This window comes from Perognathus longimembris, chromosome 16 (genome assembly GCF_023159225.1).
Source record: "Perognathus longimembris pacificus isolate PPM17 chromosome 16, ASM2315922v1, whole genome shotgun sequence".
Taxonomy (NCBI): domain Eukaryota; kingdom Metazoa; phylum Chordata; class Mammalia; order Rodentia; family Heteromyidae; genus Perognathus; species Perognathus longimembris.
This window is the reverse complement of record NC_063176.1, coordinates 29,435,481-29,447,538: the sequence shown is the minus strand read 5'-3', so window position 1 is coordinate 29,447,538 and position 12,058 is coordinate 29,435,481. Positions and strand designations below refer to the sequence as shown.

General features: G+C 41.3%; 1 pseudogene; it reads right to left on the bottom strand.

The window, feature by feature from the left end:
* Positions 1-6,579, bottom strand: part of LOC125364515 — a 66,453-nt pseudogene extending 59,874 nt beyond the window's left edge.
* Between the last annotated feature and the right edge of the window lie 5,479 nt (positions 6,580-12,058).

Here is a 12,058-nt window from a genome sequence, read left to right as displayed (position 1 = left end):
AAATAAGGACCCAAACATAACAGAAATTAAACTAAAAAAAAGGTGTAAATTTTCTACAACATCAGGATGGTTACAAAGGGTCAGTCTTCTTTACTTTGTTAATGCAGACTGCACCAAATGGAAGCCAAGTTATGTTATAGAATGAAAAGAACCAAGAGTAGGAGTAAAATGGGACAATAGTACCCTGAGACTCCCCTAGAAGATGATACTATTCCTGACCTGCAGACAGACAAATTTGTCTTAAAGACTACAAAAGTAACTTTACCGATTATCTGAACTCTAAATCTTATGACATTTTAGAAAGCACAAATTGGCAGTGTCCATGGGAACAAAGGTGACCTTGTATTTTTCCAGGCAGCAGAGATGCAGCCAAATTAAGTAGAGACTGTGGATCTCACAAGGCCTCTAGCAAAATGCTAACATCTGCCTGCTTTTGAGTGTGCTTGTTTATTTTTCTGTTTAATTTCAGTTAATTTGTCTTCAATACACTTAGTAGTTGAAGTATGTACTACTGGGCCCAAAGTCTCCAAATTCACTATCTGTGGTTCTCCACAGAAGCTTCACTTTATCAATTATTGTCAATAGCAAAGAGTAAGATCTAAATCAAAATTCAAATCTGGATCTGCCTGATATAGTTACTATATACCCAGATACCTACCTACTTGTGCATGCATCTAGCCATCCATTTATTTCTATGCATTCCTCCTACCTCCATCTGTTCTTCCCTACAGAATCACTATCTTTAATTTCACATTACTCATTTCCTCAGAGACTCTTTTGGGTGTATTTATCATTTCTTCTTCTTCTTCTCCTCCTCCTTTTTTTTTTTTTTTTTTGTTGTTGTTCGTGGGGCTTGAACTTGGGGCCTGGTCACTGTTCCTGAGCAATTTTTGCTCAAGGCTAGTGCTCTCTACCCTTCTGAGCCACAGTTCCACTTCCAGTTTTCTGGTCGTTAAGTGGAGATAAGAGTCTTACGGGAATGTGGCTTAATGGCAGAGTGATTACCTAGCATGCATGAAGACCTGGGTTCGATTCCTCAGTACCACATATACAGAAAAAGCCAGAAGTGGCACTATGGCTCAAGTGGTAGAGTGCTAGCCTTGAGCAAAAAGAGGCTCAAGGACAGTGCCCAGGTCCTGAGTTCAAGCCCCAGGACTGGCAAAAGAAAAGAAAAAAGTCTTACAAACTTTCCTGCCCCTGCTGGATTTGAGCTGTGGTCCTCAGATCTCAGCCTCCTGAGTAGCTAGGATTAGAGCCACCGGTGCCAGACATTAATCATTTCTTGAAGCTTAATGAATGCCAACTCAGATGTCAAACGAAATAGCTAAAAAGTTCCAAAGTAAGACTTCTGTAGCATTCTGGGTCCCTGTGCCATTCTGGGTCCACTATTAAAGGCTTAGTTCTCAGTTTGTGGCACTACTGGAAAGTGGCAGAAACTTCACAAGAGGGTGGGGTTGGGCTGAGAATGTGGCCTAGTGGTAGAATGCTTGCCTTAGCATACATGAAGCCCTGGGTTGATTAAAAAAAAAAAGCCAGCTGTGGCGCTGTGGCTCAAGTGGTACAGTGCTAGCCTTGAGCAAAAAGCCAGGGACAGTGCTAAGGCCCCAAGTTTAAGCCCCAGGATTGGCAAAAAAAAAAAAAAAGATTCAAGGGCTAGGAGTATGGCTTAGTGGTGAAGTGCCAGACTTTGAAGTCAGGCCCCATTTTACCACGTGAGCCCCATTTTACCACGTGAACCCCATTTTAGAATCGAACCCTGAGCCAATCAGATTTGTACCTGTGTCCTAATCTTGCTTGCTTGAACAGCTGATTGTTGTAACCTTGTTCTTTGCCTTTATAAGCCCTGTATAATCACAGCTCAAGGCTCCCTCCTAACCTCCGCTGTGTCGGTGGGTAGGACGAGGCCCGAGTTGCAGCTCGCTTAAATAAAGCCTTGCCTTGCTTTTGCATTTTGGAATGTCTGAGTCTCGGTGGTCTTCTTGGTGGTGGTTTCGCGACTTGGCACAACATTTGGGGGCTCGTCCGGGATGGCCCCAGAGACCCCCCCCCAAGACCCCAGACTCCGAAGGTAAGAAAATAGCGCTCTTCATTCTGTGTGTCTGTGTCTGTGTGATTTGTAGTTTTGTTTTCTGTTTTGGCCAGCCACCTGAATCTGAACCTGTAGGTAGTGAAGGACCAGCCGGAGAGGACACACTCGTATGGGCAGTCCTGGAGAACTTGGGGGACACCTCAAGCCCTCCACAGGGGGCTCAGGCTTCCCACTACCACCCTGAACCTGAAGGACTGGACTGGGAGGCCCTTCTAACAGGCACCCGTCCAGTACACTCTATGTTTGGGGTTGTCTGGTCCGCTCCTACACAGGAACGGGAGAGAGAGAGCCTCAAGACTGTGTGGTCTGCCCCCTCACAGGGGCAGGAGAGACACAGTGAGACTGTGTGGTCTTCCCCCTCACAGGGGCAGGAGAGACACAGTGAGACTGTGTGGTCTGTCCCCTCACAGGGGCAGGAGAGACACAGTCGAACCTGTAAGCTGCGGCTCCCTAAGTCTGTCAGTAAGTGTTGTCTGGTCTTTGTGCCTGTGATTATTTTTGTGTGTTTCTTTCTTGCACTGTGCCTGACTGACAGGCAGATGATGGGGAACGTTCCTTCCACTCCCCTGGACTTGACTTTAGCTCACTGGAAAGATGTACAGGTGACAGCCCACAATCAGTCAATCAGTGAGAGTGTCCGCAAAAAAAGAACTCTAGGGGGACCCCCACCCAGCCTTCTTAAGCAGAAAATTATTTGGTGCGCTAAAATGTTTTACTAAGACTAAAAATGTTTTACTAAAACTATCAAGCCCTGGAAAATGAGGCTGGAGAATGCTAAAATCATTTGTTAAAGGTTTTTGTCTTAAAATGTACGGCCAATGCTTATTCAGCGCGCTTTAAGATCTTTTGAAAATGTATGTGTGTGTGCATGTGTGAGTGTGAACATGTTCAAGACTGCGGTATGATGCAAAACTAAGTTTGTTTTCAAAGGGTCATCAAGTTTGGGCATTACCAACCAAAGTGAGGTGACCCCCTTATTTTAGGTAGTTTTGGGCTTGCTCAGGAATACAGGTATAGCCACCCGACCCTTAGAGCACAGCTGAGAAGTTTATGTATTTTGTTGCTTACATTTGGATACTAAACACTATACAGCTAATGGTAAGTCTGTATAGCTGAAAGTTAATTTTCAGTTTGCAGTACTCCTGCAGTCCCTTGGTAAGGTTATATGTTCCTGGCTAGGTAAGGTCAACGACCCTGAGTAAGCCTGAAGAAGTTACAGAAGATGGATGATCTTCACCCATCAGCCCCCCTTTAAAACCGAGGGACCAGAGTTATTTTTGGATACTACTTTGGGCCCTACTGGCCCATGCCTTACCTCTATATCATCCCCTAGACATGCAAGCCATTGAAATGGACAGAATGGAGCCATGATTGGCTCCCAAGGTACCAAAAAGAAAAAGGGGGAAATGAAGTGCCAGACTTTGAAGTCAGGCCCCATTTTACCACGTGAGCCCCATTTTACCACGTGAACCCCATTTTAGAATTGAACCCTGAGCCAATCAGATTTGTACCTGTGTCCTAATCTTGCTTGCTTGCACAGCTGATTGTTGTAACCTTGTTCTTTGCCTTTATAAGCCATGTGTAATCACAGCTCGGGGCTCCCTCCTAACCTCCGCTGTGTCGGTGGGTAGGACGAGGCCCGAGTTGCAGCTCGCTTAAATAAAGCCTTGCCTTGCTTTTGCGTTTCGGAATGTCTGAGTCTCGGTGGTTTTCTTGGTGGTGGTTTTGCGACTTGGCAAAACAGTGGTAGAGTATTTGCCTTGCATGCATGAAGCCCTGGGTACAGTGCTTGCCTAGCATACATGAAGCCCTGGGTTTGATTCTTCAGCACCACATATACAGAAAAAGCCGGAAGTGGTGTTGTGGCTCAAGAGGTAGAGTGCTAGCCTTGCAAAAAAGAAGCCACGGATAGAGCCCAGGCCCTGAGTTCAAGCCCCAGGACTGCCTGCCCCCTCAAAAGGGTGAGGTCTAGTTGTTAGAAGTTACTAGGAATGTATCCTTGAAGAGGAAATTGGAACCTTAGCCCATTTCTTTCTCCTCACCCCCTCCCCCCCCACACACACTTTGTTTTTATTGGTCGTGGAGCTTGAATTCTGGGCCTGGGTGTCCTTGAGCATTTCAGCTCAAGGCTGGTGCTCTACCACAATGCCACTTTTGATTTTCTGCTGGTTAATTGGACATAAGAGTCTCATGGACTTCCCTGCCCTGGCTTGCTTTGAACCTCAATCTTCAAACCTCAGCCTCTTAAGTAGCTAGGATTACAGGCATGAGCCACTGCTGCCTGGCTCACCCCGCACCACCCCCCCCCCCTTTAAGTTTAAGCCAAGTATTCTATTTATTTATTTATTTATTTATTTATTTATTTATTTATTTATTTATTTGCCAGTCCTGGGGCTTGAACTCAGGGCCTGAGCACTGTCCCTGGCTTCCTTTTGCTCAAAGCTAGCACTCTGCCACTTGTGTGGTGCTGGGGAATTGAACCCAGGGCTTCATGTATACTAGGCAAGCTCTCTTGCCACTAGGCTATATTCCCAGCCCCAAGTATTCATTTTAGTATAATAGGGTTAAGAGAGAAATAGGAAAGGGGAAACATTTTGTGCTCCCTACGCAGTAAATGGGAGTTAAAGACTCCTTGCTCTTTACTTTCCAGCTGCCATTAGGCAAACAACAGCCTTTGTCTGCCATGAGGTCCTACTATAATGCAGTACCCCACCAGAGACCCAAAACAACAGGGCCATACAATCATAGAGTGAAAATTCTAAAACAATTTTTCTTTCTCTCTCTCGGTGCCAGTCCTGAGGCTTGAAATCAGGGTCTGAGAGCTGTTCTTAAGCTTCCCCCCCCCCACACACACACCAAGGCTAATTCTCTACCACTTGAGCCATAACTCATTTGGAGACATATGGACTTTGCTGCCCAGGCTGGCAGCTCAGATCTCAGCCTCTTGAGTAACTAGGATTACCCACCTAGGTAGGTGAGTGAGTCACTGGCACACAGATCCTTTTAAACTGATTATTTTAAGTATTTTGTCACAGTGCCCGAAAGCTCACATATTTAATTTTGAAAATAGTCATTCCACAACTGTATCCAATTTTATTGTAATTTACTTTTAATTTCCCCTCTATATACTGTGACAACATTAATATCAACAGAATTTTTTTAAAAAAGCATTCCACGCAAAGGATATAGTGCTTTGAGGTATAAAACAGATGACCATGGCCAATATGCCAACTCTTAGATGGAACTACTTGTCCATATACCATACTATTTTTTTAATGTCCAAAAATATTTTTAATAATTTATTTATTAATTAAACAAAAATTTTTGACAAGGTGTTGTGCAAAAGGGGTACAATTACATAGTAGGGCAGTGTGTACATTTCTTGTGATATCTTACACCCTGTTTTTCTTTCCATTCCCTAGGTCAGTCAGACATATATACAATACACAGTGTGCCAAAAACATATACAGTAGCCACATGGCCTACGCCAAAGAAAATTCGCCTAGGGTTTAAATATAATGTCGACAATAGAGTTTTTTTATCCTTGTCTTATATGAACGTACATACATAGCTTTTGAGCTATTGTGATCCACTGAGAGGTTTATTTTTGACCTTTATATGTTGAGTAGTTGTTTCATATACCATACTATTCTTAAAGCAGGAAGGCTCCCTAGGTATTCAGTTCCAGTAGGTGTAAACTTAAATACGATATCACTACAACACACTGCTCAATGGATTATGGTCTGTGTGGAAAGTGTATTTGCCTAATTATTGTCTTTCCAGGAATAACCCTATTTTTCTCTATAGGTAACATAAAGGAAAGTCAAAGTACATTTACTATGTTATGCCACTTCACCACAAGCAACAATTTATTAGCCAGGCACTGGTGGCTCACACCTGTAATTCTAGCTACTCAGGAAGCTGAGATCTGAGGATAGTGGTTCAAAGCCAGATCTGGTAGGAAAGTCTCCCTCACCTCCAATTAACCACAAGAAAAATGGAAATGGTGCTGTGGCTCAAAGTGGTAGAGCTCTAGCTTTGAGCAAAATGGTCAAAGACAGTATTCAGGCTCAGAGTTCAGGCCCCACGACTGAGCAAAATAGAAAAAAAAGATTTATTAAATAATTTCTGCAAAATACTGAAAAAAATTAAATAAGCATTCCAAGAAAGCATAAACATTCTCATTTTACTTGGAAATGAACTCTGTAGGAAAGGAGTTATTGGCATCCTAGGGGATTCTGTACTGTTACATCTTGTTGGCACTTCTATTCATATTATTGCTAAACCTCTAAAACCTCTGCTTTTGTTAGCCTGTATGCAAAAGTAACCCACTCTTAGGTGATGCCTGTAACCACAAGAGCACCACTGTTCTGTCCTGTTCTCACACGTCCACAAAGGATTATTAACTACACCTGGGCTGATAGACTCACTGTTCGAATGAGAATGGTGGTCAGAATGGGAGGCAGAGGGTTAGTTCTTCTAGGATCCATTGGGTCAGAGGCTTAGCAACCTTCACTGCACACAGGGCCAATCTCCATGTCCCTCTTCCTTTAGGGCAAACCTGTATGGTTTCTGAGAGCACTAATGCCTGTGTGAATGCTTTGTACATACTATAAATTGTTTAGGAAATTAATCAACATTTCTTTGACTCCTATAAGAATATGTAATATTTTGTTATGAAACAATCTAATTGAAAAAATGGTTAAACGCTCTTTTTTGTGGGGGGAGGGTAGGTCTTGGGGCTTGAACTCTGGGCCTGGGCACTGTCTTTGAGCTCTTTAGCTCAAGGGTAGGGCTCTACCACTTGAGCCACAGTGCCACTTCTGGTCTTCTGGTGGTTAACTGGAGATAAGAGTCTCACAGCCTTTCCTTCTAGGGCTGGCCTTGAACTGTGATCCTCTGATCTCAGCTTCCTGAATAGCTAGGATTACAGGAGTGAGCCACCGGCACCAGCACTTGGCTTAAGTGTTCTTTTTATTTTTTCTTTTTGTGCTGATAGTAGGATTCAAACTCAGGGTCAGGGCACTATCCCTTAGCTTTTCATTCAAGGCTTGTGCTTTTTACCACTTGAGCACAGCTTTACTTCTCACTTTTTAGTGGTTAACTGGAAATAAGGTTCTCATGACTTTCAGCTTCCAACCACCATCCTCGGATTTCAACTTCTTGTGTAGCTAGGATTAAAGGAATGAGCCTCAAGCACTGGTATTTACTTTTTAGATTTTTCTTATTTTAAGTTTTTATTATCAAACTGAATTACAGCGAGGTTACAGTTTCATCCATTAGGCATTGGATACATTTCTTGTACTGTTTGTTATCTCATCCCTCATTCCCCCTCCCCCCCTCCCCCTTTCCCTCCCCCCCATGTGTTGTTCAGTTCATTTACACCAAACAGTTTTGCAAGTATTGCTTTTGTAGTTGTTTGTCTTTTTTTACCCTGTGTCTCTTGATTTTGGTATTCCCTTTTAATGTCCTAGTTCTAATAACGGTTTCCAATATACTCAGATAAGATACAGAGATAGTGTAGGTACAACCACAGGAAGGTGATACAAGAAGATCATCAATAATAGAAGCTACAGTTACACATGGCACATAGCTAGAATCTGGAACCAACCCAGATGCCCCTCAGTAGACTAATGGATCAGGAAAATGTGGTACATATACACAATGGAATTTTATGCCTATATCAGAAAGAATGACATTGCCCCATTTGTAAGGGAAGGGAAGGACTTGGAAAAAGTTATACTAAGTGAAGTGATCCAGACCCAAAGAAACATGGACTCTATGGTCTCCCTTATAGGGAATAATTAGCACAGGTTTAGGCAAGTCACAGCAGAGGATCACAAGAGCCCAGGAGCTATACCCTTATGAACACATAAGATGGTGCTAAGTGAAATGAACTCCATGTTATGGAAACGATTGTTATATCACAGTTGTAACTACTTTCAACATGGTATTTACTTTTTTTTTTTCTTTGCCAGTCCTGGGGCTTGAACTCAGGGCCTGAGCACTGTCCCTGGCTTCCTTTTGCTCAAGGCTAGCACTCTGCCACTTGAGCCACAGCGCCACTTCTGGCCATTTTCCATATATGTGGTGCTGGGGAATTGAACCCAGGGCTTCATGTATACGAGGCAAGCACTCTACCACTAGGCCATGTTCCCAGCCCGGTATTTACTTTTTAAACACAAAACTAATGCCAAATTTAGGAGTATAAGATCACTTCTCTAAGAAGAAGGGGCTGGGGATATGGCCTAGTGGCAAGAGTGCTTGCCTCTAAGAAGAAGATGAAGGACAAAGGAGGAAGGAGCAGAAGAAGAAGAAGAAGAGAAAGAAAGGAAGAAAGAAAGAAAGAAAGAAAGAAAGAAAGAAAGAAAGAAAGAAAGAAAGAAAGAAAGAAAGAAAGAAAGGGAAAAAAAGAAGCCAGGTGCTGGTGGCTCATGCCTGTAATCCTAGCTACTTAGAAGGCTAAGATCAGAGGACTGCAGTTCAAAGGAGCCCAGGCAGAAAAGTCCCCATGATACTCACCTTCAATTAACCACCCCCAAACTGAAAGTGGAGCTGTAGCTCAAAGTGGTAGAGCACTAGCCTTGAGCAAAAGAGCTCAGGAACAGAGCCCAGGCCCTGACCTCAAGCCCCACAACTGACAAAAATTAAAATTAAAAAAAAATGTTGCCAGGCATTAGTGGCTTATACCTGTAATCCAAGCTCCTCAGAAGGTTGAGATCTGAGGATCATGGTTCAAAGCCAGACGGGGCAGGAAAGTCTGTGAGACTCTTATCTCCAGTAAGCCACAAGAAAACCAGAAAGGGCACTGTGGCTCAAAGTGGTAGAGTGCAAGGCTTGAGCTGAAGAGCTTAGGGACAGTGCCCAGGACCAGAGTTCAAGCCCCACAACTGACAAAATAAAATAAAAATGTTCACTATATAGTACATTTGTTCATATTAATTCCCAGGGAGATTTATATATTGAGCATTTATTATATGCACAAGATTTGCTGGGTAGATTTGGGGTAGTCGAGGATAAAGAACAGGTTTTCTTACTTTACACTTCTGGTAAAAGGCTTTTAAATGTCTTTCTCATAAGATCAGAAAGACAACAATGTGGTGTCTACTTTTGCCACTTCTACTTAGTATTTTATTGAAGGATGTAATCAGAGTCTGTAAGAGGCATCCAGACAGAAAGGAAGAAGTAAAACAATCTATGAGTTTGGAATATATAAAATCATAAGGAATCTACCAAAATCAAATAAACAAGTACAGCATGACTGCAGGATACAAAATTCATATATAAAAAATTTCTATATGTTTACAATGAATAACTTAAAAGAAAACATTTTACTTACAACAGTGAAAAGAATACTTAGGAATATATTCAATGAGAGAAACACAAACTTATACTTTGATAATTACAGAATTTTGTCCAAAGAAACCAAAGATCTAAGTACATGGAAAAACATTCTATGTTTATGGACCACTAGATTTAGTATTTTGATGATCATATAAAAATTCCTATCAAAATCCTATTGACTCTGTTGAATAAATGGTTGGGACATCCACACAATGTCAGAACTTATAGAGATGAAGATAGTATAGGACTGGTATAAATATGCGGTGACATGTAGATCAATCAAACAAGACTACAAAGATGCCAGGTGCCAGAGGCCCAAGCCTATTAATCCTACCTACTTAGGAGACTGAGGTGTGAGGATCATGGTTTGAAGCCAGCCTGGGCAGGAAAGTCTATAAGACTCTTACTTCCAATTAAGCATCAAAAAGCCAGAAGTAGAGCTCTGGTTCCAAGTGGTAGGATGCTAGCCTTGAGCTTTTAAAAAAATTCAGGGACAGCACACAGCCAGGTCCTGAGTTCAAGCTCCAGGACCAGCACATGTACACACACACACACACACACACACACACACACACACACACACACTTACAAAGACAATTCACTGGATAAAGCATAGTTATTTTAACCAATGATGCTGAAACAAATGAATACTCCTATGCAAAAGCTGGCCTTCTACCTCAACTTCATACATAATAAGTTAATTCTAAATGGATAAAAAGATCTATATATCACTTTTGGCAGTATTTCTTTTTAAAGACAGGGTACCAAAGCATGTAACATATAAAAAATAGACATTATAAAAATGATTCAAGGGGGCTGGGAATGTGGCTTAGTGGTAGAGTACTTGCCTAGCATGCATGAAGCTCTGGATTCAATTCCTCAGTACCACATAAACAGAAAAAGCCACAAGTGGTGCTGTGGTTCAAGTGGTAGAGTGCTACCCTTGAGCAAAAACAGCTCAGGGACAGTTCCCAGGTCCTAAGTTCAAATCCCAAGACTGGCAAAAAAAATTTTTTTTCAAAATCTACCAGACAACTGAAAGTAAATTTTTGTAAATTATTTGATACAGAACATATGTACATATCATGAATTATTATAATTCAATAATTAATGCATATTATATAATTTATAAAACAGGCAAAGGATCTGGATATTTTTTCAAAGAAAATATACACGTGAAGAATAAGCACACATAATAAGATGCTATGAGAATTAACCATCAGAAAAATGCAAACCCCAACCACTGAGATACCACTTCACACATACTACACAAAGGCTATAACCAAAAAAAACCCAAAACACCCAAAAAACAAAACAGTGATGGATAAGAAGTTATAGCATGAAACATTTATAACTCTTTTTTTTTGTCTGTTTATATGGTACCAAGTAATTGAACCCAGGGCCTCTACATGTTAAGCAAGCATTCCATATTCCTAGCCCAACTTTTCTAACAGATCAACAATGCCCTTTATACACTACAGAAACAATTCTTGTTCTGGTTACCAGAACAAGAACTAGTACTGTATGCTATTGGCAAGAACAGTTTGCTTGATTCCTTTCCTGAGGTATTTTCAATGTTTCATCTGAACTTGTATTTCTTAGCTTGCAAGTTGTGGATTTTACAGAAGAGGTTCCATAAAACTCTGATTAAGAGACAAATACTTATAAGTTCATTCTATTTTAAATAAATTTGGATATATGCTATACATAGTTTTAGAACATTTTGTTTTGACTTCTTACATACATATGCACAAAATTATAAAGTATAATTCATGGAAATTCTCACTGAATACTTACCAAAATCTACCCTTGTTAATATGCACTGCATTGGGTGGTCATTTGTATGCCTTGTTGTTGCACCACTTTGATAACAAGATGCACAAAGATCATAATTGTAGCAAATTAAACACTTAAATCTGTGATCTCGAAAATTTCCTTTAAACATGCATCACAGCTGACACCTATTGAAAATATTAAAAAGGAATATATTTAATTAGCAGCTATAAAATTGCACTTTCCATTTCACTTGTATAAACATTTAAGGGTTGATTTAACACCATATATCCTTTCCAAAATCACTAGAAATAACACAATGAAGTTACAATTTCCAGCAGCATGGTGGGTTTATATACTTGACAAAATAACTTTAGGTAAGTACTGATGATTCACATCTGTAATTCTAGTTACTCAGGAAGCTGAGAGCTGAAGACTGTGGTTCAAAGCTAGCCTGGCAGACTTCAATTAACCAGCAAAAAGTCCAGAACTGAAGGCATGGCTCAAGTATAGTGTGTTGGCCTTGAGTGAAAAAGCTAAGGGGTGCTATAAGGCCCTGAGTTAAAGCCCCTGTACTGGCACAAACAACAACAACAACAACTACTGGAAAAAAAACAACAAAAAAACATTAAGGCTGGGCACTGGTCTTTCCTGCCAGTAATCCTAGCTACTCAGCCTCCTAGGCTGAGATCAGGATTGCAGTTTGAAGCCAGTCAGGGCAGACAAATCCCTTCCCTTAGGGGATTACAAAAAGTGCTCTAGTGAACTTCCCAACCTGAATATGAAGAATAGGGGTAAGTGGGGGCAGGGGAAAAATCTGAAAAGTCATAACCACAAAGCAGTTTTCTTCTA